General features: G+C 31.3%; 1 protein-coding gene across 3 annotated transcripts in view; it reads left to right on the top strand.

Moving 5' to 3' along the window:
* The first annotated feature begins 833 nt into the window (after positions 1 to 833).
* LOC123012934 (protein muscleblind-like) overlaps positions 834 to 27,878 on the top strand; it is a 108,859-nt gene continuing 81,814 nt past the window's right edge. For 2 of the 3 annotated variants that reach the window (XM_044411178.1, XM_044411175.1), the window contains exon 1: positions 834 to 1,004. The gene's annotated coding sequence lies outside the window, so the exon portion shown is untranslated. Of the gene's footprint in view, positions 1,005 to 19,048; positions 19,531 to 27,878 lie in introns of those variants that run through there. The other variant, XM_044411177.1, reaches the window with a different exon arrangement.

Below are 27,878 nucleotides of genomic sequence, written 5' to 3'. Positions count from 1 at the left end.
CTCAAGATTTACTAATTAAAACACCAGCTGTTCGTGGATTGTCAATAAATGTCAAAATGCTGTCAAAAGTGATCAGTGTATTTGTCAAGGTTACTTCGTTGTGCATAAAAGTTGAGTACACTCGTAAATTGTGACCTTGAGAATTCTACTATCCAGAGAAATATAGTGTATTAAGTTGTTTAGTCTGTTACTAAATTTGAAAATATAATTTGTTCAAATATAACCTATTTATTTTTTAACTGACATGCCATCAAAATATTGTAACCCATTTTTAATAAAACACACACCATGAAAAAATTGAAAAAAACCTCTATATTTTGTTGACATTTCCCATTTTTTTTGAATGTAGCTGTATCTATAAAAGTGAAAATGATCGTGACTTTCGGTCAGATTAATTTGCTGAAGTTTAATCTTAAGTTAAGCTTAGGAGATTTTTGACCCCAAAGGATATGTTCTTTTATCATTGGCGGCCGGTTCGACCCTGTTTAGGGACAATAGAAAAATTGTATGACGAAGTGTAGAATAGAACCCACTTGTTTATCTATTCTATTGCAGGTTGTGTACGTGAAAGGCATATACTCTGTTTTGTGGCGATAGTAAGTACATAATACGTAATTAAAACAGGCCAACAAAACTGGACACTTTAAGCTGCCAGCTTAAACAATCCCAATGCACTCCTCTTTAAACAATTAGTAAGTTTTTGAAATGGAAGCTTAATCAATAATTCAGAACGTTTGAATTACGCGCTGTAGGCACTTGTTCTTTCTCTGCCTGACACCCACACGCGAACAATTCCGGAATCGACCGAACCTGGAATGTGTGTAAATCGCACTTTCTGTCAGCTGCTTGCTTTCACGGCGGTCCGACGTTTGCTTGCTTAGTACACTTTAGTTTAAAATTTTATTTGTTTATGTGTCCTGCTAACTGTGTGCTGTGTGAAATAACTGTCGTCGTGCCGTACCCGAATCCTTGTGAAGCCACTGGAATCCTTAACGCTTTTAAAGGTAACAATTCCGTACCCGATTCCGGGTTATGACTAGGTTAGAGAAGGGCACGAGGTTAAGCACCCCGCTCGATACGTCACGCCCATTTATTTATTCTTTGACGTTTCGCAAGGGTTTACAGCCGGTTTTTCATTTACGACCTAGACGGTGCATTATTCATTCGGCCGTAAACTAATAAACTCTGCATTCGATATTACGGGGGACGATGTCATAGTTTCGGCGTCGGCGCACAATGAAATCAAGGACTGATTTGGGGCCGTTTATAGGTTATGCAAAATTTCCAGACAAAGAACACGCCAAATGATAATTTCGAAGGCTTATGTATTATACGTTTGCTATTTTAGCTCTTAATTACTTTTATTCTCATAATTCGATAATCCACCCTTCTTTCTATACATGATTTTTATCGGCTCGCATAAATACAAACATTGCTTAATCAAACTTTAACATTTTATCTACATCTAATTTATAATTTGCTTTTTCATTTCTACAACGTGTTAGGACTGTTATAAAGTAGTTTTTTTTTTTTTGGTGAAAGGGAACCGCTCCATTGTAATTCAAATAATATTGCATTTGTTAATATAACCTATTCTTAAGTCAGGTGATTTTTAATTATTATTAATAAACAGATGTCTGGCGTTACGCCGGTAACCACCGAATATGCCCAATAACATTCTCGATAATCTGATCTACTAAAGTCCTTTTTGAGTTATACCTATATTTGATTATTATTAATTGTCTGAGGTGAAATTCACCATTTGGCTACATAGCCCTAGCAGGTGAGGCCAATACCTAGAAGTAGAAGAGAACTAAAAGATTCAAGAAGATTTTTCTTCGACTGGAAAAACTTCTTCATTAACATTCACTTAATACGGTATTTGCTAATGTCATTAGGAGCATTCATATTTCATTCTTGGAATTTTTTATTGAGAATTATAAAATTGGTATTCCTTCACTCAGCATAAAGCCTCAATTTTTTATCTCACCGCAGTACCTACTTTATTGCAAGTTAGGAATATACAGGCTGTCCTATGAGTAATAATGAGCCTGAAAATTTTTTGGAAGCAACCAACACTGCATTTCAAAGATAACGTGGATATTAAAATATTTAGTTTTAATAAATTAAACATACCTAGTGACTAAACAGCACATTTCAACATTGATTTATAAAAAGTCAAACCTTTGAAAATTTCGTGAGAATTACTAAAATTTTGCCGAAAAGACCAACAAGATTCTCATTTATGAAGAATGTTTGAAAAACGCTTCGCAGACTGCACGTTTCTATCCAGCGCAATATCCAAACAGACGGACTTTCTAAAACTAGAGAAGTCACTTTGACTGAGAGAATTTTGTCAAAAATAAAAATACGATTACTATGTTTAAATAATTAAAACAAAATATTTTAATATCTACGTTATCTATGAAATGTAATGTTGGTTGCTTCAAAAAAATTTCAGGCTCATTATTACTCGTTGGACAGCCCTGTATACAGTCAGAGACAGTGAGTTCGTCCGCTATTTTTCCGTGAATTTACAAAAATTCGCTGTAGTCTGTGCTTTATTGTTTTATTCATTTTGGACCGCATTTTTAATATGAAAATGATTGAAATCATTAAATACCACCGTATACCTCGCCACTGTTGTTCCAGCTTCACTGGACAATTTTTTTTTATTTTTTTTATCTTAGTATGTTTTAAATTTGTTGTCAACTAATGATGTGATTTCTCTTAGTTGTTTAAAAAAAATTCTAATGGCACTGATGATGGGTTTTCATCAGAAACTATAGTTTGCGGATTTCTTATGTAATAAACTGATCAAAGTTTAAGTGGGTTTTGACTCCAAATTTAACAAATTTCACCCACATCATTTTAACATCACATGTAAAAAGTATCAAGGAACATCGAGCATTCTGTCAACATGATAAACGTTAATTAAAATTTTTAAACAAGTTTAGAAAAAATTGTTTTTTAGCCAGTACTTTTTTTTAAATAAATTGTTAAACTTGCACTCACGAAGATTTTTCGAACTTAACCGAAGGGGTCATTTCATGCATGAAACAATTTTATTTAATTAGAGGTCATTTTTAGATCATAATCTTTGATTAAAAAAATTATCAAGGTGGGTTGCCATTTAAAAAAAAAAAAAAACTCCAAACTCGAAATTTAAAAGAAATTTCGAAAAATGTTAATGGTCACATTTTAATTGTACTTTACGCTACACTAATTATTTTTTTCGTAAAGTGGTTAGTTTACGAAAAAAACGCTTAGTTCCATGCTTTTTATTCAAAATCGGCAGTCGTATGTACTTGGTGAAATTTTTCATGTCTGTTTTATTATGTTTTGAGATGTTTAATAAAGATTGTTTTTTTACTGTTACTCTCACATTCATTTCGAACATTTTAATCATATGCTACCGAATGTGATATGCATCATGAAATTGTTAAAAAATACTTTGTGTTGAAAATAGTAGAGAATAATTTGTTAAAGTCGCCCACAACGTGTATTAGCGTTGCTTCCTAAAAATAGGTTAGGAACCTATAAACATAACTAAAGCTCCTACGAAATTACTGTTGCGTGTTGGAAGATTTAATTTCGGCTGTATTTTAAGTTTTATTTTTATAAATGTCAACGTGGCCGTGATTGGGGACAGACATAACATTAGTTGAAAATTATAAAATGAAAATTTTCGGAATTCGATTTTTGGATGATGCAATTTTTTAAATACATATTTACTTTTACTTTAATAATAGTCTAATTTTTATATTTACATTTAGAACAATATGCTAATTTCTAACTTTTTATAGGCCAGTAAATACGTATGAAGGTAATAAGTATGTTTAAAACATAAATAATTATTTATGTTTGCGTTATAATACTCTTAAATAATTGCAATATTTTTACCTTCAAAAAAATATGGACCTATTATCCTATGTTGACTGATGGCAGCCCATACACCGATTTTTTGGTGGTACTGTAGAATCTCAATAAAGAAGAGTGAGTTTTGTGAACTCCACATCCTCATATTCTGAGAATTGACATAGCCACCTAGATGAAAATTGGTTTCATCTGTAAAAAATGTTTTTTCAAGAATTCATTGTTCAATATGTGTTCAAAAACCAGCAGCAATATGTTTCTTTTTGAGAAAAATCATTCACATGTAACTTTTGTTCACAAGAAATTATGTGGGTTTAAATTTTGCACTTGATTCTATTTACTTTGGTTGGAAAAATATATATTTTTTTGCTGCATGCTATTAGAAGCCGAATCAAAGAAGCTGTATCCTGAATTGTAACTCATACAGGTGCGCCAGAACTCGTGCCTCAGAGAAAAATTTCAAGTTAGATAAGATACCAGGAACAAGGAAAAAATGTTTAATAAATTCTATCTGTCAAAAAATTTTGACATTTATTTTTAGACATTTGATATTTTTTTATGTCTCTTAATGATACTGATGATCTTGTATATGTTTTTCTTTACAATTGTGTAGTCAAGGTACACAAATTTTGCCAATAAAAGCTACAAATAACATTGAACAGAGTTACAATTTAGGATACATCTTCTTTGTTTCCTCTTTTAATAGCCTGTAGCAAAAAAACTTAGAAAATTATTTTTCCAACAGAAGTAAATAGAGCCAAAGTGCAAAATTTAAACTCTTATAACTTCGAAATTTTTATAGATAAAATTTTTTTAACATTTTTTATTTTACCTTATATAGCATTTTTCTCTGGGACGCAAGTTCTGGCGCACCCTGTATACTACAGTTGTACTGCAGTTCGGGATTTGCGTCCTAGAGAAAAATGCCAAGTAAGATAAGATACCAGAACATGAAAATAATATTAAAAAAATTTATCTGTCAAAAATTTTTGACATTTATTTCTGATATGTGGCCTTTGATTATGTTTTTAGTGGGTGTCCTCCTCTTGGTTATAGGAAATTAACATGGGAAATTAGTTTTTATTTTTTTCCGGCTGCAGGAGTAACAGAAATCAAAATCTGATTGATGGAGCTTGTAGTGTTCGAGAAGGGCTATCTTATCGATATTTTTATCGATTCTCCAATTAACTTTATTTGGGCGAAAAGGCCCTCGAAAAATCTAAATTTGAATTTGTTGGGTTAGCGTTACTAAGAAACTAATTATATCTGTTGGCAATAATGGCAATCAAATTTTTGTTACTCCTGCAGCTGGAAAAAAAATAAAAATTAATTTACCATGTTAATTTCCTATATCCCAGCTTGCTTAGGACACCCGGTATACTTAATGTTACCGATGATCTTTATCTGGTTTTTCATAATTATTCAGTAAATCTAAAAATTTTGCCAATTTAAGCCACAAATAACGTTAAACATATTTAGTTACTATTTCGAAATTTCGAAAAATAAATGTCAATTTTTTTTGATAGATAGGATTATTTAAACATTTTTTCCATATTCCTGATATAATATCTTATTTTACAAAACAAACCTTGTTAAGCCGTGTACACACTACTGTAATATAGTAAAAATCAGGAGGGTAGACCGGTGCGTCATCAATTTCATTTTTTCATTACCAACTTAAAAGTGAAATAAAAAATTCTAGCACAATGTAAATTGAAACAATTAAAGGGTCTCTAAGGATGGTAGCCTTGAACATTAATTTACATATGTACTTCAACTACACCACTTAAATGTCATGTTCGAGTGAATTTGTCAATTTGATATTGACAGTAACATTATTCTCATCGTTGAAAGTCTTTTTGGTATAATTTGCAAGTATTTTTCGTTTATTGGTTGATTTCTTGCTTTTGTTCTGCGTCTCACTGGTTTCTTTTCCTTCCATGAAATCAGGCATACCTAAATGCACTTGTGTTAGTGTAAAAAATTGAAATAATGATGGGTCACCGATAAAAATTACCCCCCCCCCCTCATCCTTTAATTTTTTCTTCAAAAAATGGGGAATTTCTTATAAAAAAAAACATTCAAATGCTGTTTTAGTACTTTATATATTGTGTCTGCTATGGCACAAACCACACTCTGTAAATAAAATTGTGATTATTTGAGATATTTGAGGTAAATATGACCGTTGTTTAAGAAGGCTATTATTTAATAAGGTAATTAACAGTACAAACTGAAATCGACGCATTATTATGACTCTCAGATAAGTAACTTTCTGATTTTCATAAGATCAGAATAAAAGCTTCTTAACGTTTATAGTATGTTTTCGAAGGATGTAAGATGTAACTTTGTTTTGTGGGCGTCTTGAATTTCAACTTCTTACCTGGAAGAATGCATAAGATGGTCTATAGTTTTAAACTCTTGAAAAAAACTCAATGTAAGAAATTACTTGTCCACGCTTCTTATGTCTATGATGATTCCTATTTATGAAATATCGATTTTGCATCCGTTTTCTTCTTAACATACCCAATGTTCTTTAGAAAATCGGTTTTATACTGATGTACACTAAAAATTCCGAATTTTAGATATAACATCCAAAAACATTGGAAAACATAATGATGTAATGAATACACTGCATGTAGAACGTCATTTCCAATCTATTACATTAAATTTTAAATGCCTTTGCAAAGAATCGTACAAAGCAACACTTTCATCAATAAACAACTTCTAACTCGTAGATATTAAACCTAACGTCAAAAAAATTGACGTTTTGTCATCGCAATGTAAACGTGGTAAGGAGAAACGTCAGATGACGCACCGGTCAACCCTTGTGATTTTTCCCATACTGGTGATAATGCCATAATGCGTTTATCGGTCGTGTGACATTAAGATTTTTTTAATAATCGACGTATAAAGTTAATATTTAGATTGTTGTTATATAGGTACTTTTAGGCTTGAGTGCCTTTGAGTGACGTTTATTCACTGAGAAATATTTTCATGGCAAACTATACGAATCCTACCTTGGACAGTAATGGATTTCTTTGATTGTAAAAAAAGGCAAGGTAACTTGGAAATCATTGAACTGAGGTATAGGGAATGTTGATAGAGATTGATGCAGAGTTAAATTTTTTTCCATTTAGTGACGGAAAAATTGGGAAGTTTTATTTTTCAAACGTAACCTTAAGTTTTGGGAGTTTATTAATTATTTATTTACAATCACTCATGTAATATGCCGATTACTAACCTTTTAAAGGTTTTGAAACACATCATTAAATCTCAAGAGGAGTAATAATATTACTTCTTTTGGGCGGTAATATGCAGGATAGCCAACCTTAAAATTACAAAAATACCAACCTTAAAATCCAAAAATAGCGGCAAGAATGCGCTGCAATGCTATTTTATTTAAATAGTTGTTTGTTCGCCTTTTAGCCCGAAACACGACAACTGAGTATTTACCGTGATTTGAATACACATTCAGCATTTTTACATAATTTTGATAAATGTCCTTATAACAATTTCTGAATTTAGTAAAATTTTGGATACAATATTAGTTTTGGAAGAAATGTTGAAGACAGCACAAGTTTTATAGTTTAAAATTAAGCAATAGTGCTGGTACCATTAAAGAATATCTGCACCTATAAATCTTGTATTTGGCGTCTGTAGAGCTGCCGTCGCGACGGTTTCAGCTGCGACAACTTCACCAGAAAGGATTACATCGTAATGCATAAGACTAAGTTATGTTTCCTAGAAAAGGATTTAGGACTTCGTGTCGGGAAGGCATGAAAGTTATCTCATTGTCGCTTTAAATTTACCTGAAAATCTTGAAAAGAATTATTTAGTTTTGATAGAAAATTAGCAATTGATATATGACATACAATAGCTATTTGTGCAACAAGTTGCAAAATGAGCGTGTTTTTCACTAGACGTGAAGTTTGGACCACGAGTGTAACCAACAAGTCGTGTGCATAAAACAGCCATTTTGCATCGTGTTTCATGCAAGATTTTTTTCCAATTTTGTTGTGAAAAGGATAGGCATCAAATACGAATTTTAAATCTGTGATTTCAATAATTTTCCAAAATCATAATAGTGTTGGTGCGTTGCTATGAAAATGGTGTTGTTTTCAGCTATTTTAACACTCATTTTATTCTTCGAATTAGAGTCAATAAGATTTAAACGTGCTTTAAATCTGTTAAAAATAATCTGACGTTTCGTATTGAGAAATGCCAAAAAGTTGTCAAAACTTCCTTACACGGGAGAAAAACCGTAAATTTTGACAGTGTCGAAGAATATAATAGATTATGTTATTAGGAGTAAAAGTGATTGTTTATGTGGCGAAGCTGAACGTTCATTTTGCCGAACGGAGTCAGGCAAATGGATTCAGCTGAGCCACATAAACTCACTTTTACTCCAAATAACATATACTATTTTATCCGCAAACGATTCAGATGGAGAGAAAAGAGCAACACACCAATAATTAAGTAAATCACCTCAATAATCAGGACGCTTTGTAATAAAATCATAACAAACGTCACGCGTCAGTTTCGGAATTTGTGTTGAGATTTCGAAAGTACTGATTGATTTAACTKGTGAATAAATGGTGTAGTTTATAGTGCAAAATGTCGAATGCTGATAATCTACCTTGTACCTCTCCAGAAAATGCTGAAAAAGCGAAAGAGGCAACAGTGATAAATGCAAAAGTAAATGTCAAGTAAAAGTGAAAACGCCTAGGCGTAAAAACAGTGTTTTTACTCCATGTCTGAAAAGTAAAACTTTTACCTGTGTCATTTAGTCATAAAAGTGGTCACTTTTTGTGACGTTTGCGGATAAAATATGTTTTTTTTTTTGACAAATTAAGCGGCGTTCTATACAGCTTGTTGCAAATTATTGTTAAAGCATTTTACAGTTTTATAATGTAACATTGGTATATGCCAAAAACTATTCTAAGAACAAATTTATCCTTCGGTTGTAAAAGTCGCCTTAAATAAAAATTCCATGTTTTTTTTCCTTAGCGAATTTTAACCGTCTTCGCCGCATTAATTTACTATTCCTCTTTTTGTATATCGAGACTGTGCAGAGAGTGAAGTTGGTGGTAATCCGCATCTTAACCGGTTGGGAGTCTGCGAGACCAGTTTCTGGGAAGCGTTAACCAGCACACCGGTCAGCTGTTTCATCTTTTGGACAATGGTCGCAGCTTTTTGCTCAGTCTTCTCAAGATGCACCTATCCTCATAAAATAGAATAGCTTTCTTTTAAATAAGGGATGATCGTCATAGAATAGGGGAAAAATAAAGGAAATTGAATTAATTGTGCAGAGGGTGATTTTAATAACCTGATAGCAATTGAATGAAAAATTATAATATCATGGGAAAATGTCATAGAATTCTCGTGTAAATGAAACATACAGCTGTAGAACATTGGTGTATTCTGTAATTACTTGGTTAAATAATTCTTTCCTGAATCTGCTTTAGACGGAAATTTTGCTAGGCGGGTTATGTGGTGGTATTTCTTACAGTAAATGAGATATATTCACTTATTTTTAAGGTCCATTTGTGGCCATGCGTAAGAATAGATTTTTTCTATTTCGGTGTTAGAATAAGTCTATTCCAGCTCCCAAATGACGTCATTTGCGTGCTGGAATAAGTCGTTGGCGGTAATTCAATTTTAGTGACGGATTTTCTTCACAATTCATTTTCAAATTGAAAATAAGAATAATTTTTAATTTTTTACAGCCGCCGAATATTATGCCACACATCATAAATGTCGCCAACCGTCGCAAAATTCTCTAGAAAAAAATTTAATATTCGTTTTTTAATTTATAAAATGATATAAAGCGGCGAAATAGAAAAAATAGTATAAAGCACTTGTTGCAGAAGGTTCTTCAAGCACTCATTTGTTCCTCAACTCGCCGCTTCGCGGCTCGTTTCGGAATTTCAAATTTGTGCTTGAATAGATACCTTCTGCAACTTGTACTTTAATATACTATTAAAATACAAATTAAACAAATGAAAAGTTAATAATGTTCTCTGTTTCTTATTAAATCGAGTAAGACAAGAAGATTATTAAATTAAATGATGAATTGTCTAATTATTTTTTAAATAAACGTATTTCGTACTATACTTGTACCTATCTAGTAAATCAGTAACAATTATTGCTACCACATAGTTTCATATAGATATTTATTACTTTATTAGCCAAGCTGAGAAATGTAGCTATTAATATCGAGCGATCAAGATAATTTGTAATCGAGTCAACCTTGGATTCGAAAACGTATGTCTGTAAAATGTCAAGTAAAATAACAAGTCGAAAAGTGAAATGGCATGATCAAAAAGATGATGATTATAATAACTAAATTTATAATTTACCTTCAAAAAATAGCGGTCCTACTCGTATTATTATACGTCGGCGACTAATTCCAGCCTATTTTGCCGTTTTACCTTTTGACTTGTCATTTTATTTGACGTTTCACGTGCAGTTAGACATACGTTGTCGGATGCAAAGGTGACTCGATTACAAATTATCTTGATCGCTCGATACTTATAACATGTGTTCATAAAAAAATAAACTCAAGAGTGCTTTGACAAATACATATTTTGCATGTCTTTGATTAATTCATTTATCTACTTGTTAATATGATAGATGATAATTTGTCACTATGACAATGGATAAAGTTACCCCTAACTTTGCATCACGATAAAACGTGTGCAAACATCTACAGCAGACTTTTTCGAAGTTGATTATTGTTTGTTGTTATGATAACAAATAGACAATTTTAAAAACTGATTATTTGTAATTTACGTGTAAAATGGTGCATTCCATGTGTTTTGTCACATCGAATCAAGAAAATATCGAAGCCAATGTAGAACAAACGATTTCGAAAAACACAGTGAGTGAGTGTCATTAATTTGACGACAGTTATTATTTATTAAATTATCTCATCTAATTACGCTCGAGGTTTTTTGTCTACAGAATCAATTTTATTTTTTTAACTCTAATTTGGTTTCTTTTGGGTAAATTGACTCTCCAAACCGGGGAATGCCGAGTAGAGTCCCACTTTTTATAATCTCTATTAAAGATGGCCGAATAGAGTCCGGGGAGATTACCGAGTAGAGTTTCAGTGCCAGGTAGTCAGATTAGTCGGACTAGCACCGTGAAATTTTTTTTATACATTACAGAAATGGTAAACGAAGAAAACTCGAACATTTTATAATTTAAATAAAAAAAAAAATCAAAAATAAAAAACAACATCACAAATTCAAATATTAAATAAAACAAAATGTGTGTATATACATTTATTGGTAACTGATTACACCTGAATGTGTAGATATAACAAATACAGTATCATCTAAGTACATAATTATGCAAATAAAAAAATTTCTTACTCTTTAAAATTATTTCCCAACTCTTTGACAAATTCAAAGTTACTTAAGATTCCGTGTTTTAGTAGACCAATTTGATAATCAAAAATTTTTTTTGTGCGATTAGTCTATTCGATTGTTTACTATGTCTGTTTCCAAGACAGTAAGTTATATTTACTGGCTGCTATTTCAAACTCGTCGGTAAGTATTTTGTTTATTGTTGCTAAGTCGGTAAGCATTTAAGAACGTTCTAGAAGGCCAAAACATTCTTTAGATGTTTTATTAAAAAAACTAACAAAAATCAATTAGGTACACAAAAAATGTCATAAGCATCTCGAACGTTAAGGACTTACCGATCTTAGATAATAATTGAGGAGCAGACTTTAAAAAAACAGTTTGTCCAAATTTGCATTTTTGCAGGAGAGAGCAAAAACTGTCCTTCTTTTAAGAAATAATTTTAATGTTTTATTCCAGTGCCAATAAATGTAAAAAAATATGTACAAATTGTACACTAATTTAAAGCTGGAGTACTTGGCATTTTACAAAAAAACACAAATATGTCTTGGACATAATGCAGTTTAATTGTCAAAGGGGAATTAATGCTATTTAAAGGTCAAAAAATTTTATTTTGGTATTTATACAGGGTGCTTCAGAACTCGCGCCCCAGAGAAAAATGCCATGTGAGGTAAGATACTAGGAACATGGAAAAAATGTTAAAAAAATACTATCTATAAAAATTTCGAAGTTATGAGAGTTTAAATTTTGCACTTTGACTCTATTTATTTCCGAAAATAGCATTGTTAAAGCCACAAAATGAAGAAATAATGTAACTTGTATAAAAGTGCTTGTGTATGGAGTGGAGAGTAGGTGTGTTTTACTCCTATTAAATATTTTTGATTTTTGGTATTGACAAAGTTGACGTTTAGAAGTTGAGGTTCCAACTTAATTAAAAATACAAATGTCAAATTGTATTCAAACATTAGGCCATATAGAGAAGAATTTGTGAATATGACTTTATATTCTCGTAGAATATGAATTGTCGTGGAATATGTACTTATATTTCACGGAGTGTAATATGAACTAAGGGTCAGTTTCATAATCAAATTAAAAATACTTTAAAGTTAATATTGATTTAGAATGTGAAATTTTGTTCAACAAGTCCGTAGTAATTAGTACATTCTAAACAACATTTAATTTAAAGCTCCTTTAAATTTAATTAAGCAACTGGCCTTTAGTTATATGTCTATGGCTATGCTTATAATAACATTATTATTAATTTAACAGTTGTAGATAATTTTTTTTAAAGTTCCTCTGTTTCTCAAGTTTTGTATTGTGCTTCAGTTAGTTGCATAAAAAGAAAGAGTGCTTTTTATTAGTAACAATAATGGTATCATATGTGTATATTTGGTTTTTTAATTAATAGGAAAATGGTTTGTAAGTTTCGACTATTCTTGCAAATTTCTTTCACATTAAATAAAATCCCACGAAATCTTTTTTAATTAAAACTATTCAGGCAATTGGCAGAATATCTCCTTTCTTTTCCATGCTCGTAATTTTTATGGAAATACTTCTTTTTCCAACGTATTGTTTTGGCTTAGAACACGTCTGCAGCCGGAATATTCAACAATAGTTTACTTGTTGCACTAGAACAAAAACTCTTCTGAGCTTTCCTGTGTTGTTCGTTCATGAAGTGTTTCCACTCTTCCTCCCTAGCTCGACACATAAGAAACGGCCACTTAACTCCAAAAGGAACAGTTTTTTCGCTCTTTGTTAACTTCCTCATTAAATAGGTGGCCTCAATTAGGTTTATTATGTCATATTGATGCTTCACCCAAGTGATGACGCTTCTCTTAAAAGGTATTAAACACTGGTTTTAAAATTAGCTGCAAAAATATTTTTAAAATATTACATACATGACACAACTAACGGCGGACTTCCCACCTAAGATAGGCGATAAGAGCGTTTTCCATAAAATGGTTTTGCAAAGGAGATAACGATATTTATAGAGGAAAAGCTGAGAGAGATAACAAGAACAGAAATAAACACGCATTCCATTTGAAATACAATCACTGTTGTAAAAAGTATAATCGACATTGCTTTCGTTCTCAAAAGAAATCACCAATGTGTTGGCAGCGATTTTGCTGTCATACATTGTTCATTTGCTTTAGTCATTTGTGTAATAATTATACATAAACATGTGCAATAGTTATTTATGGTACTAGTGTGTTATATTACAAATAAGTCGTCCAAGAAAAGGTGTACCCAAAGAGCTCGTTGGACGAGGAGGGTCCTTTTTTTAAGTGACTTATTTGTAATAACACACGTGTTTCATACAAAACTTTATCCAACACTTTTTTATTGCTATTTCAAATGCGTTTTAAATTTATTTTATTTAATGTAAGTTATAATAAATTTTCATGTTCGAATTATCTGTTATCTGTTAATTATTTCTAAAAAAATTGAGTAAAGTAATTATTAATTAACACCTTTCTCAACGTCTACGAAATGTTCCATCTAAGAAGCACTATAATATATATAATGATATAATTAGAATTTTTTTAATACCAGTGAGTTAAAAATAACTCACGAGTGAGTTAGACTTTAGTTCTTTAGTGAATACAGTAGTTGAGATCATTTTTTAATGAAGCGGCATAACTGCTACTACTGTATGATAAGATTTTGCTACAGAATGAATAGAAGTTCGTGTGTCGCTTGACAGCCCATTGCAAAGCGCATAGCATAGAGGGAGGGTGTGCAGGCATGGGCAGAAATGGCTCTAAATCTGGTTTATTATAAGAGCTTCTAAGTACAAACACAACATAATTCTAACTCTCTTTAAACTTGCAGTTCTCTCAACTTTTGTATGAGTGGTGGTACTTTCGAGTACTACTCTTGGGTAACCCCTCAGCCTCAGAAGTTAATTTAACGGAGTATAATAAATTTCTCACAATATTAAAAGAAGTCACTATAACTTGAAAACTATTAAACATAGATACAGGGAATGTTAATAGAAATAGAAGAAGAATTAAATTTCTCCCCATTCAGTGAAGAAAAAATTGTTCGTTTTATTAGAAAAGTTGAATAAAGGATATTTGAAGTAACTTTAAATTTTGGGTGTTTGTTAATTATTTTTCCAATTATGAATTTACCAAAAGGAAGATCTAACCTTTCTTTATCATAGGCGTAAACACGATTTGAAAATAATAAAAATGGCAGAGTTATCGATTTTTGAATAGAAAGGTGCAAATGCAAGAAAAATTCAAAAAAGTATAAACATTTTGAAAACGTTGAAACTTAGGTATAGGGAAGGCTAATAAAAACTCTCTCAAAGTCATTTGAGTAATCTAAAAATGCAATAAAAAACATAGCTTTCTATTTAAAATAACGAAATTGTGGTGTGTCGTGATCGTGAAAACATTTTCATTGAGCAGGACCTCACCGATTATGGCTATAAACAAAATTTTAGATAAATATTATTAGAACTCACAATACCTTTAATGTGGGGTTTAGCCGGAACGATCTGTATACACCCGTAATTTGCAATAGTTTCTCAAATAATATCGGATTGTATCATATTATCAATATTTTTATTTATATTTACATTTATTACATCAACCATTGAAAAAAACTATTGAAAAGTATTTTTTTCACTACTAGCTGTAAAAGATTATTTAGTAATTTTTGCTTGCATAAAAAGTTATTGGACTCTTAAATCCACCAATCCTAGAAGGGCACCTCAAGGTGTGATTGGAAAATTATATCCGTTGCTAGATTACAAAAAATAATACCAATTTGCCCAGAACTTTAAAAAAATAGCTGACATCTTTTTAACATTTTTATACAGTGCACGTTAAAGCCTTGAATAAAGTTTATATTTCTTGGCGGAAAATTTATGAAAACAATTCTTGGATTCGATGATCGTGTGTGTAATACAGTGCGATCAAAAAGTTTATCTATCAAGCAAGCCTAGAAATTTAAAACGTGTGTCTGCGGAAGATAAAATGTCACAATGGTAAATAAGAAATGTCAAAATAATTTTTTTGTAAACTGTAACAACAAACCGTGGTGAACGATTTGTATAAATAAACTCCAACTACATCTCATTTTGGGGTGTTTTACGACGTTTCATACAGTAATTCAATTTGTTTAGATCAATATTTTAATTTTTATAAAATAAATAATATAATATTTTTTGACACCCAGCTGACATACAAACTTCCAAGCGACATACATCCTTAACTAGTACGCCTACTTGATAGAAAGACTTTTTTATTGCACTGTATTACATCGACATTTTTTCAAATAGGACATTTCTTTCAAGTTTATAATTTATTAAGTTTTTTGATTTAACTAAGGTACTATCAACGAAAAAAATATTATAATAAACTCTTTTGTATTAATCAGCGATTAATACACTTATTTATTAAAGAACTATTAACTTGGATTAAATCGTCAATATTGAGTCACCACTAACTTATACTGCAGATTAATAATACGTAGTATATTAAATAACAAGTTTATGAAACCAGTTTTTTTGTACTTACTATTTTTTGTAATTTGCCTTCTTTATGCCGTTTTTTAACATTTTTTTTACTTAATCGATTTAAGGATTGTTGCAACGTCCAATAATGTCTTAAGATTAAATTCAAAATTTTATTTAGTGGCCTTTTGACTATAAAGACATCGCACATGGTGACGTCACGTACTCGTATAATTATGTCTATTAGAGAATCAAAATGGTGGCAAATTGCAAACCTGATTAAAATTATGGATTATTATGGATGGATTATTATTAACGTCATTATTATGGATTATGGATTATTATTATGGATTATTATGGATTATTATTAAAATAATGGAATTTAATTTTTTTGTTGGTAATAGGTACTCGTACATTTAAAAAAACATAAAAATTGAAAGATTTACTTTAGGTACAACATTTTTATGACCAATGAGTATGTTATTGTGTAAAAAATTAATTAATATCTGTTCTCGGGGATATTCCGGTCACAATCTACTTTATTTAAATGAACTTACTAACCAACCACCATTATTTGTAAACTCTGATTTACTAGAAAATGCCAGAAACCTTTTCATAATGCCTTTAATGTATTAGATAAGTATTTTGTTCTCTGCAAACGCTACACACTGTCGCACAACACTGATATCTAAGTGATAAAACGAGTAATTTAAAGTTATCAACTTATCATAATGTTAATTGATTACGCAATAATATATAGTTTATTTTCACATTTGGTTACTATGGGTAGAGCTAAGATACAGAGCTTGCAGATATCAAATTGTCATATTTATTGTCGATATCAGAAACATAAATTTGTAAATGAAATGATGCAGAGTTATAATAGCATAGAGATACAGATATTCTTTTTTTAAAACATACAGGCTGTCCCAACGGTCCGAAAAAGCTCTATAACTTGTTTATTTTAAGAGATATTGACTTTTTCTTTTTTTTAGATTATAGCTGCGTTTTTGATGTACATTTTAAAAATATTGCGGTTTATATACAGGGTGTCCCAATATTAAAAAACACTAAAGTTATGTTTTCTTTTTTAAATGGAATCTACTCAGTTTGATTTTATTTTTGGATTCTACGCTAAATTACAAATAACTTTTATAGAGGTTGTTTTCATTTATCTGTTATCAATTTTGATTTGTGGCGCTTTTTTACCAGATTTTTTTAAATGCAGGGGTCTGTCTAAAAATTCGTATTTTCTAAATGCTTGCACACAAGTTAAAGTAAGTAACGCTATTTGATTCCTGAATGTTTGCCGCATGTTTTAAGTGTTTATTCAACAACCTGCTCAGTGGCATGTGCCTACTACGATTTTTTAAACATGACAAATTAAAAATGTCAAAAACTAATTTTTTTCATATGGCACCCTTTATTTATTATTGTACCAATCAAAAGATCTTTTGACAAGCTTTCCATCAATATAAGGTTTGTATAGTCTAGTGTAAAATTCTAAGTTGCTATCCTAAATTAACTAAATTTCGAAAAACTTTTCTGTTTTTGACAATAAAAATCGAGTGGGCTTCTGTCATTGTTACAATCTATCAATTTTATTGTGAAGATTATAAGTCCCAAAATGAATTTTACTCGTCAAGAACTCATGGAACATGGTATACAGTCTTGGTGAAGCGGATCGTAATATTTTATTGGCTCAAAGACTTTACAAATAAAAATACCCAAATGCAAGACTGCCGCAAAGTGTTGCATTTAAAAAATTGTATAAAAATGTATATAAATTGAGACCAACAACTGCGGAGGATATGAAACAAAGAATACGCGATACATTCAATTTAATAAATGCAGATATGCTAAGTCGTGTTAGACTATCTTTTAGACGAAGACTGCATGTATTGAAAAAAATGGTAATATTTTTGAGCATCTGTTATAAAGAAAATTGTAAAATAGCTTTAATGTTTTGTTTTTTTTTGTTTGTTAATGTTTTTACATTTTTCTACTAAATTGTGTTAATACTGCTTTGCGATATGTTAGATTTTGCCTAATTTTCTCTTTAACTCAATTTTGCTCAATATTTTACATTTTCTTGCAGCTAAGAATTTCCATACAATTTCCATACAAATTCCATACTTTTGTTTATTTTCTGTGCTAATTTTTTTTGCATAAGGCCCACTCGATTTTTATTGTTCAAAACAGAAAAATTTTTCAAAATTTAGTTAATTTAGTATAGCAACTTAGAATTTTACACTAGATTATACAAACCTTATATTGATGGAAAGCTTGTCAAAAGATCTTTTGATTGGTACAATAATAAATAAAGGGTGCCATTTGAAAAAAAATGAGTTTTTGACATTTTTAATTTGTCATGTTTAAAAAATCGTAGTAGGCACATGCCACTGAGCAGGTTGTTACCTGCTCACTTACACTTAAATTGTCTTTCAACAAGCTCACTTACCATTTATTATTTATCACTAACTTTTGATTTTAAGCAATTTGAAAGAATAGAACATTTTTATTCATTTTATTTAAGACAAGCAAACGATTGATAACGAAAAATTGTTCAACTATGAGCAAAAAAGTATTTTAACGTCTTTAACAGTATTATGGTTTGGGGCGTTTTTTATAATACACCCTGTATAATTGTATTAATAATGCTGATATAATTTTTTTTCTGAATTTTTAAATTTGAAATTTGTTTTCTTAATATTTCATGTAGAGAGCTACGCGCTCTAAATTTTGCAAGCACACTAAATGAGTGTAGATTATATGTATTTTATACCGATTTCGGCGCAATCGTGTATTGGGCGAAAAATGTTTGGTAAGGAAGTGTTTTTAACAATTAATTGTTCATAGGACAAACCCACATTATTTTAACATGTTCTAATTATTCCCGAATTTTTACCGATAAAAACGGTACCACCCTGTATATTTAAGCTGGACTTGAAGTCAATTATTGCTAGGCTTCTATCATCATCTATAGAAGCAAATTTTTATAAATTTTAAACACAGGCATGCGGTTATTAAAATTTCATATTTAAGCAATTGATAAAAATGGTTACTAGACATCGTTGTAATTGGGATATTTATTTCACTGACGTCATCGGTTATAGCGTGTCTGTAAAAGTATAGTTTAATGCAGCGTTTGGTAGAATTGCGCGAAACTCCAGCCGGACCTTTCGCAATTAGTCATGGGAGCACAGCATATTCTGGGGGGGTTGCGGAAATTGCGCAACTCGCGCCCCAATGTCCTCCCCCAGTGACGCCTGCGCCTAAGAGAAAAGCGAAAACGCGACGCTCATCTCGCGACCGACAACCAGTCCCTCGCTATCGCCTGACCGCTTAGCTTGCCCGCGACGCTTTCTCAGAACCAATCTGTGTCAGTTTCGAGAGACGCACATATACACATAACACTCTGTATACTGTTCACAACGTATAAAAATTACAATTATTGTACTATAAATAAAATTACAGTCTTTAATTTGCTATCTAGCGTGCTGTTCTATACAACGACAAATTTGAAAGGTGTCTAATTGCTTTTTACAGTGAACCAAAAATATTTTCCGAGTGCGTCCGCAGAACGTCCAGGACACCGCCGGGAGTTTAAAATTTTGTAAACATACTTGGGATTTCTGATTTTGCTGTGGAATTTTTTTTGTTTAACCAATCTCTGTAAGGATAGCTCTCGGCTTGGTTTTTTAATTTTTCTTAAAACACCGGATTAATAGTTCTGGAATGCGTGCTTAATTTTGTTTGGTGGTTAGTGATTTTGCTGGAGCCGGTACCTACTACAAAAATCGTTTCGTCTGGATTTCTTATGTGAGTGTTTTGTTTGATAAAACCGTGTTTTTTCAACTGCCTTACCCTCTAATTGATGCAAACAAACTTCTATAAAGCAAATTTGCAGAAACGTTTTTGAAATGTTCGAATAAATAAGGAAATCGTTGTTTTGTGATGAAGTAAGTAATAAGAATTCCAACTTTGCATCTAATACCTATAACAGCAGCAATTTTATCGTTCTATTGATTTTCGAACAATATAATAATTATAGATACGTGGGGACGACAAAACTACGAAATCCGTGTTTTAAAAATTTTGAAAATATCTACAAAGAAAATTAGATTTATTTGAAATCTTGTCATGAGACTGCAGTGTACAAAATTTACGTAAAAAAGATTTCTTTGAAATCTAAAAGAGACTACGTTGTCTTAAGACATTTTATTGTTTCTAATTTTTTTTACAATTATGTCTTCGTTAATTTCTAATATTTCAGGCTTTAATAATACTTTGAGTTTTTTGGTGGAAATGACACTCACGAACAAATGAGAACATGCTCTTTTTTGCTCGTCTTGCTTATAATAAAATGCAGAAGTAAAATAAATAAGCTAGTTTCACAAATACTACAAGTAGAAGATACCTACCATAAGCACCTTTTTTTCATCTGCTTGCGTAAACTCAAGTAAACATTTACTAAGAATCTCTACTACATATGATAAATGTATGTTATTAAAAATTAATGTTTTCTCTAATGTATGCTATTATTGTTTCAATTACATTTTTCTTGTGTTCTGTAAGAAAAAACTCTGCTTTTTAGCGGAACAGCCATAAACCAGATTATTTGATAAATGTAATAAATACTTTTCGCTTTACATAAAAATTGATGCAACTCGTATAGTGTTAAGTCAATTTTTACTTTATTTATGATATGTGGTCTAAATACTTCTATTTTGCAACTCCGTTGAAAACAATAAATAACGTAATCATAGTACAAATTCTTTTTTTTGAGTAATTCAGGAACCAACTAATTAAAAATAGTAATTTAAGAAAGTTTATGACCAGACCGTAGGAGGTAATATTCGTACTGAATGATTGATCATGATTACACTAGTTTACAAATAAATATACCTTATTACCTTTAATCAAATTATTATTTTTATGTTTATTTATCTTTAATCAAGCAAAAATAACAGTTAATTTTGTTATCACGTCACAGATTTTTGTTACGAACGATAATTTTCTTGTTTTCTGCACGAATGCTCCCGATTTAAAATTCAAATTGTTGCTGAATTATTGCAAAAGTATTATCAGATGGGTCTTAAATGGGTTTTAAATTACATTTCATTGGTTTGTATTTGGACTTTTTTTTCTAAAAACTTGGCAGCATGAGTGACGATTAAAGGGCGAGCGTGTTCTCATCAAGATCTGAAGCTTTTTAAAGATCGGCACAAAGGTTTTTGGGATGAAAATATATTAAGGGATTACTGCTGGACTCTTATAAGAGAAACTGATCCAAAAAAGTATAAAAAACAAAGAAAAACAAATCATTTTTAATTTGTTGTTTGGCGGTTCTTGTATTTTTATTTCTTAAACGTGACGTAGTGGACTTTTTTAAATATTTTTTTGAACTTAGTGCCTTAAAATCTATAAGAAATTATAATTTTTGGCTAAGGTATATAAATCGTGTAAACTAGTGTTATCATCGGATTTTATTATTTTGTCTTTTGCACAGGTTGCATTGAAATCGTATCTACGCTTGTACTAAGTATTTAAATTAGTTGTTAACATTAATACATAATTATATTGTTATTATTTTGAATGTGAATTTTAACTTTTATTACGATAAATCTAACGTGGTTTTTAAGGTTGTTGTGTTTTAATGAGATTTGTTGAAATTATAGTAATCTGCAAATTTATCGTATTGAAAACAAAATGTGTATTGAGGTGTATAAATCCAATTCTAATAAATAATAAATCTTACTGTTTTTAATTTTGTTACAATATTTTTTTAATTTAAACAGTTCATAGTAGTTTCGATGTGACCCGAAACCTAACTTATTAGTTTTGTTTGTAGTGAGGTAAAAAATAGACCTTTTTACCTGTCGATTTTTAAAGTTTATTCCTAATTAGTTTATGCAAGTGCGAATTGTTGTCAGTATTGTGTAATTGTGTATTTGTTGACAATGGAAATTGATTGTTTTATAGTACACGTTTTTTATGGTTACAATGAAAGCTGATGGATGGTCTCTGGTTGATAATTCTGCGATTTCTCTTAAATGAAAGTAAAATTCGAGAATCTTACTTAATAATTCGCTTCAAAAGTTTATAGCGTAACTAATGGCATTAGAGCATGATGACGGTCGGTAAAGTTTAAAAATAATTCTTTGCTCATAGCATCTTATCTGATTATGCTTAATCATAATATCGGCCTCTGACACAAGGTTAAAAGGTGTATTATTAAAGGAGGCCAATTTTTTTTAAATTAAGTGATGCTTTGATGAATCGTTCAATTTGTTTGAATTAACGGAGTTTCTTCCATGGGTTTGTATGCTACCGACATAGTTTGCAAGTATGTAGCGATAGTCCACTTTAGCTCTTAATTAATTATTGTAAGCTTCGGTCCTAAATTCAAATACGGTCGCAGTGTAGTAAGGTCGTCTTTGAAGAGTAAATGCTTTAAAAAGGGTAATTATAATGATAGGGAATGCGTTGTCAATTTTTTTTTGTTGACGTCATAATGCTTTTAAAGATCATCCAATCGCTTTCATTGTTACATTGATTTATAAGACTACTTTTAAGAGAATGCCTATTTAATATAAAAAAATACGTATAGGTATAAATAAGGTTTTGTACTTTACTTTCGATGTAATTACATTGGTTAGAAGTCTATTAGATAAAAATAAGAAAAAAATACGGATAATTATGGTTTTGTATTCCATTTTACCTTCTAAAACTAAAAAAAAAACCTTTAATCATACAGGGTGCGCCAGAACTCGCGCCCCAGAGAAAAATGTCAAATGCCGGGGGGCAATAGGTCGCCAAAAAGTGGAGCCGAAGAAGTAATTTTTGCTTGCATAAGAAAGTTATTAGACTCTTAAATCCACCAATCCCAGAAGGGCACCTCAAGGTGTGACTGAAAAATTATATCCGTTGCTAAGTTACGAAAATAATACCAATTTGGCCAGAATTTAAAAAAATAGCTGGTCTACTGTAATTTTGCGTTTGACATTTATCGTGATGTGTGTGACATAACTTGCTAGTTTCCAGTATTTTTCTCGCTGAAGAGGTTGTACACGAGTATAATGAGACAGAATCGTTAATTATTATCAAAAATTATTGAAACATTCTGGAAATTCCTGATGAACCGTGACTTCTCTAAAACTTCTTCACAGGTATTGTTCCTTCTCAACTTTTTCTTCTATCTGATACAGATTAACAAACCGATAAATGAGTTTTAGAGCTTGAAAACTAGTGTATTATCCTTATGAAACAAAGAAGCAAGTGAGAGTGAGAGACCAGAAAAACATGAAGTAGGTACGCAAGTTTCCTTATTTACTTTAATGCAAAATTAACAGGAAAATGTGCTTTTTATAAGAAATTGTGCTTAAATAAAACAGGTTACTGATTTTAATATCAAAATTGTAGTTTTACTCTCGTATTTAGGCATTTTTGCCCAGTAGAAATTCTAACCTCAAAATTTCAACAACAATTTATTGTTGTTTTCTTCCACTCACATGAGCTTACTGTAACCCCTTGGCTGTTTTTTCATTAAAAAATCCAGAAGAATGTTGCAATGTTTGTATTTAGTACGAAAAGTTAGCATTTTTGCTAATGTTTTAATTACGAGGGCATTTCAGCAACGCTTTTCGGTGAATTTGTGGGCTGGTCTTTCGAGGAATCATGTGGTTTGTCAATAATATCAACTAATTTCAACATAACGTGACTCCCTTTCTAAAAAGTAAATTTTTTTGTTAATTTTGCATTAAAGTAAATAAAGAAACTTGCGTACTTCTTCATGTTTTTCTGGTCTCACTCTCACTTGCTTCTTTGTTTCATAAAGATAACGCACTAGTTTTCAAGCTCTAAAATTCATTTATCGGTTTGTTAATCTGTATCAGATCGAAGAAAAAGTTGAGAAGGAACAATACCTGTGAAGAAGTTTTAGAGAAGTCGGTTCATCAGGAGTTTCCCGAATGTTTCAAAATAATTTTTGATAATTGTTGATAATAATTAACGATTCTGTCTCATTATACTCGTGTACAACATCTTCAGCGAGAAAAATACTGGAAACTAGCAAGTTATGTCACCCACATCACGATAAATGTCAAACGCAAAATTACAGTAGACCAGGTATTTTTTTAAATTCTGGCCAAATTGGTATTATTTTCGTAACCTAGAAACCGATATAATTTTTCAATCACGCCTTGAGGTGCCCTTCTGGGATTGGTGGATTTAAGAGTCGAATAACTTTCTTATGCAAGCAAAAATTACTTCTTCGGCTGCACTTTTTGGCAACCTATTGCCGCCGGCATTTGACATTTTTCTCTGGGGCGCGAGTTCTGGCGCAGCCCTGTACGCGCTCTTTTAAGTACATACCCATTTGAGTTTACTCAAAGTTCGCTGTAAAGTGCTCGCTTTCGATAAAAATATCTAAATGCTATGCACAGCAGTCTCTGAAGTTGATGTCGTTACGTAGTGGTAATTTTGTTTATTCTCCAAATTTTTGCCCATCAGGGGATAGTATGAAAGAACAAAAGGTAAAAATGAATATGAATGTGGTTTTTATTATTTTTTTTAATTTTATTATACAGGGTGCGCCAGTATTTGCATCTCAGAGAAAAATATCAAGTGCCAGCGGCAATAAATCGCCAAAAAGTGCTGCTGAAGAAGTAATTTTTGCTTGCATAAGAAAGTTATTAGACTCTTAAATCCACCAATCCAAGAAAGGCATCTCAAGGTGTGATAGAAAAATTATATCCGTTGCTAGGTTACCAAAATAATACCAATTTGCCCAGAACTTACAAAAAATGGCTGGTCTACTGTAATTTTGAAATTTATTAATTTCCTGTCATGTCGGTGACATAACTTGCTAGTTTCCAGTATTTTTCTCGCTCAAGGGGTTGTACACCAGTATAATGAGACAAAATATTATCAACAATTATCTAGAATTATTTTGAAAACTCGATTCCCAAACATTCTGAAAATTTCCGATTTCATTTGACATTTTTTTATTATTTACACAATTTACCCAATTTTTATTTAAAAGAATATACATTGGTTTGGGTGGTTAATCTTTTACCTTATTTAGATTCGAGTTCTTTTGATTTTATCTTTAAGATTTGTATATAATTCGCCGATGGTGTTGCTATTGTGACAAACTATTTTGATGTTATAATTCTTGAATGTGGTCCGAAAAAACACCGGGATAGGTGCACTTTGGCGGTCGAAGGCACCGATGTGGAGGCGCGCCCCAGAGCATAATTTATCACTTTACATGGTTAATGCGGACTATTTGATGCCAACTTGTAGCCACAATAGACATAATAGATTACACTGTAACCGTGCTAATTTGCCACAGAGAATGGCGGCTCCAGGGCTGAGTTTTGCTGAAAAATAAATTGAATAAACGGTCCACACTGAAACGGCCAACGCCAATCTCTAGGGTGTAGTTAAGTTGAAGCAACGTCAACATAACTCAAAAGCGCTTGCTTTCTTGCTTTCTAGATCCAACGTGGGATCATTCTCGCGAAATTAAAATTACATTGTTAAAAGAGGTACCTACCCCCTGCATGTTTTCATTCATATGTATGTAAGTTTTACGACTGTGCTATACAAATTAAGGCCAGCTTCTGTTATGTCGTTATTGCGTTGTTGTGACTTGTAGGGAAACCTACAGTAATTAAAAAATGACTCATCTGTTGGGTTAATGCATAAGTTCGTACCGCTTCACGTTGAATACAAAATTAATTTATTTTTTAATAAACTACCTGGAGTAATCAAGAATACCTCATTCATTGAAATAATTAAGTAGTAAGTATAGATGTATTTGAGTTTTTTTAAATTTGAGGAGTATTGTTGAAATAACTGGTAAAAGAAAATGGAAACTCAAGCATAAAAAAGTATTTCTGACATAACTCTTTGTAGGAATTTCACAAAGGACTTGTTAGGAACATTTGCGCAGTTTACGAAGACAACATCTATCGAACAACCTTCAAAATCTAGTTTCAAAATTGCAGTAGTCACTCCTTTACGTTCAAACGACCAAATTTTTGCAGGGCTGGAATTTCAAAAAATGTTAATTGTTGAAAGATAATTATGAAAATGGTAGAGAAGATCATTCTATTCTTGTATTACGAGTATTTGCTTACTGAAAATAGATTAATGATTTAATAAAGATGCGCACCTACACGTCAATCCAGTAGAAGTATGATCTTACATTCAAATGACATACGAGTAATTAATTCTCAAGCTTTTACTGCAATTTTGATGATATGTTTTTTTTTTCTGGGTGATCTTGAGGTACAAACTGCGTAGTCAAACTGACAAATTGCAATTGCAAGAACGTTACATTTATAGCTATTAATATAATGAGAATATTATGCGATTTATAATAATTGAGGTGACGAGGCGTAGCCGAGTCACCTGCGCAGCGTCCGAGATGGTTTAAATCGCTAATATTTGAGTTATATTTCAAGCTTTATCGAATCATATACTTACCTTGTTAAACGCCGGTGGAGATAGTTTCGATTTGCAAGAACTGGGTGGATGGGAGTCAAGCAAGGTTGTCAGAGGGTATGTAGAAAAAGACCTGGACAAGAAAGTTTCAATTGGGCAGAAGATCCAGGTCGGGTACGTTGAATTAGAATAGATGTAAAATTGAAAATATCGTTTTCATACAGCATACATCTGGAATTTTTATAGTTTTTTTATTGGGCTGTTATACGTTTGAGAATTTGCTGTACTCATGAATCATTCGGCATGTTTTTATTGCCAATAAATTGATATTACGTTTACAAACGGTTTGGGTGACCGTTTGGGTTACTGATAAAGTATCGGCAAGGAATTTTATCTTAATTTTATCTTGTATTTTGTTTGACAACTTAACGTAAAGAGAGAACACTGAAATTGAATGTAAAATCTGCTTCAGAAGTAATGACACAAAACTCGGCTCTCGAGCAGGCACGTTCGACCGTTTCAGATGGGATGGAGCCGATGGTCGGCAGTTGTCGGTTTTCCGGCATTGGGATGGGTCGATGGAGAGTTGACGAAAATTGATAAATCGTTTGCTCAAATTAATAAGAATTTTGACTATGAGTAATCACTTATCGCATTTGACTTGTTTTGAAAGGAATAAAATAATATTTGTAACCTTTCTTTAAAATTAAAAATTGATCTGATTCATGGTTTTGATGTCCAAAGTCACCATTTCACAAAATAATTAATTTATTGTTTTATTTACCAATAAATTTATTAATTAATGTAGAAGTTAAGAGTTGCTTACTATTTATCAACAGTAAATGATTTCATGTGATTTTGGTGAAATTTTTCACAAAATTTGAGTTGTGGCTTCATTTTCAAGCAAATAAATTTTTTACAGCAATTCCTAATATTCCAAGTCAAGGAGTGCGGTTTAAATTTATAGGGTGGCTCTAATTATGCCGCTGAGTTGGGTTTATCCCAAGCAAAAATTTGTCCTTTTTGCCCTGTGTATTAGAATCCCGATAATAAACATAAAATGTCTTAGGCAAATAACACCCTCAACGACAAATTTTTGCCTGGAATATATTGAAATCACTGTTAATTTTCAATTCTTTACCTAAATCCGCCTTTATGTAAAAAAATGTCGAACTTAACCAATTTCATACCTTTGACCACTGAATAATTTATTTTTTATTTAATTTTTATTATGTATTTTTATTATGTATACAAGGTGATTCTTTTAGGACCTATATTAGAAACTTTTTAACTTATAATGTAGATAGAAATTTGAAATTTTGTACACAACCCAAATCAACCAGTCTGAGTTCAACTAAATTATTTTCAAAATGGCTGAACTTCCGGAACTACGAGAAATTGGCGCCAACTTTGAAATTTTAAATGGTAACCAATTATTTTTATTGCATTTTTGAATTCCTCCAAACTCCTCCTCTTCAAACTGAGTAAAATGTACCTAGTTATTAGTACTTATCTGTCATAGTTTTTGACATATGTCAATTTTTTGCTCAAAATTTTCATTTGCAGAGGTTTATTAAAAACATCACAGCTCTTGAACCGTTTGCAATAAGTAAATAATTTTTCTTGCATTTGATAACCAAAGGTTCGAAGAGTTTCCTAAAATTTTCAAAATTGTCAACTGTCAAATTGCAAAGCTTATATGATTTTTTGAAAAT

Source organism: Tribolium madens, unplaced genomic scaffold, assembly GCF_015345945.1.
Source record: "Tribolium madens isolate multiple individuals breed KSU strain unplaced genomic scaffold, Tmad_KSU_1.1 Scaffold_96;HRSCAF=242;Tcas5.2_LG5, whole genome shotgun sequence".
Taxonomy (NCBI): Eukaryota; Metazoa; Arthropoda; class Insecta; order Coleoptera; family Tenebrionidae; genus Tribolium; species Tribolium madens.
This window is presented reverse-complemented; position numbering and strand designations above follow the sequence as displayed.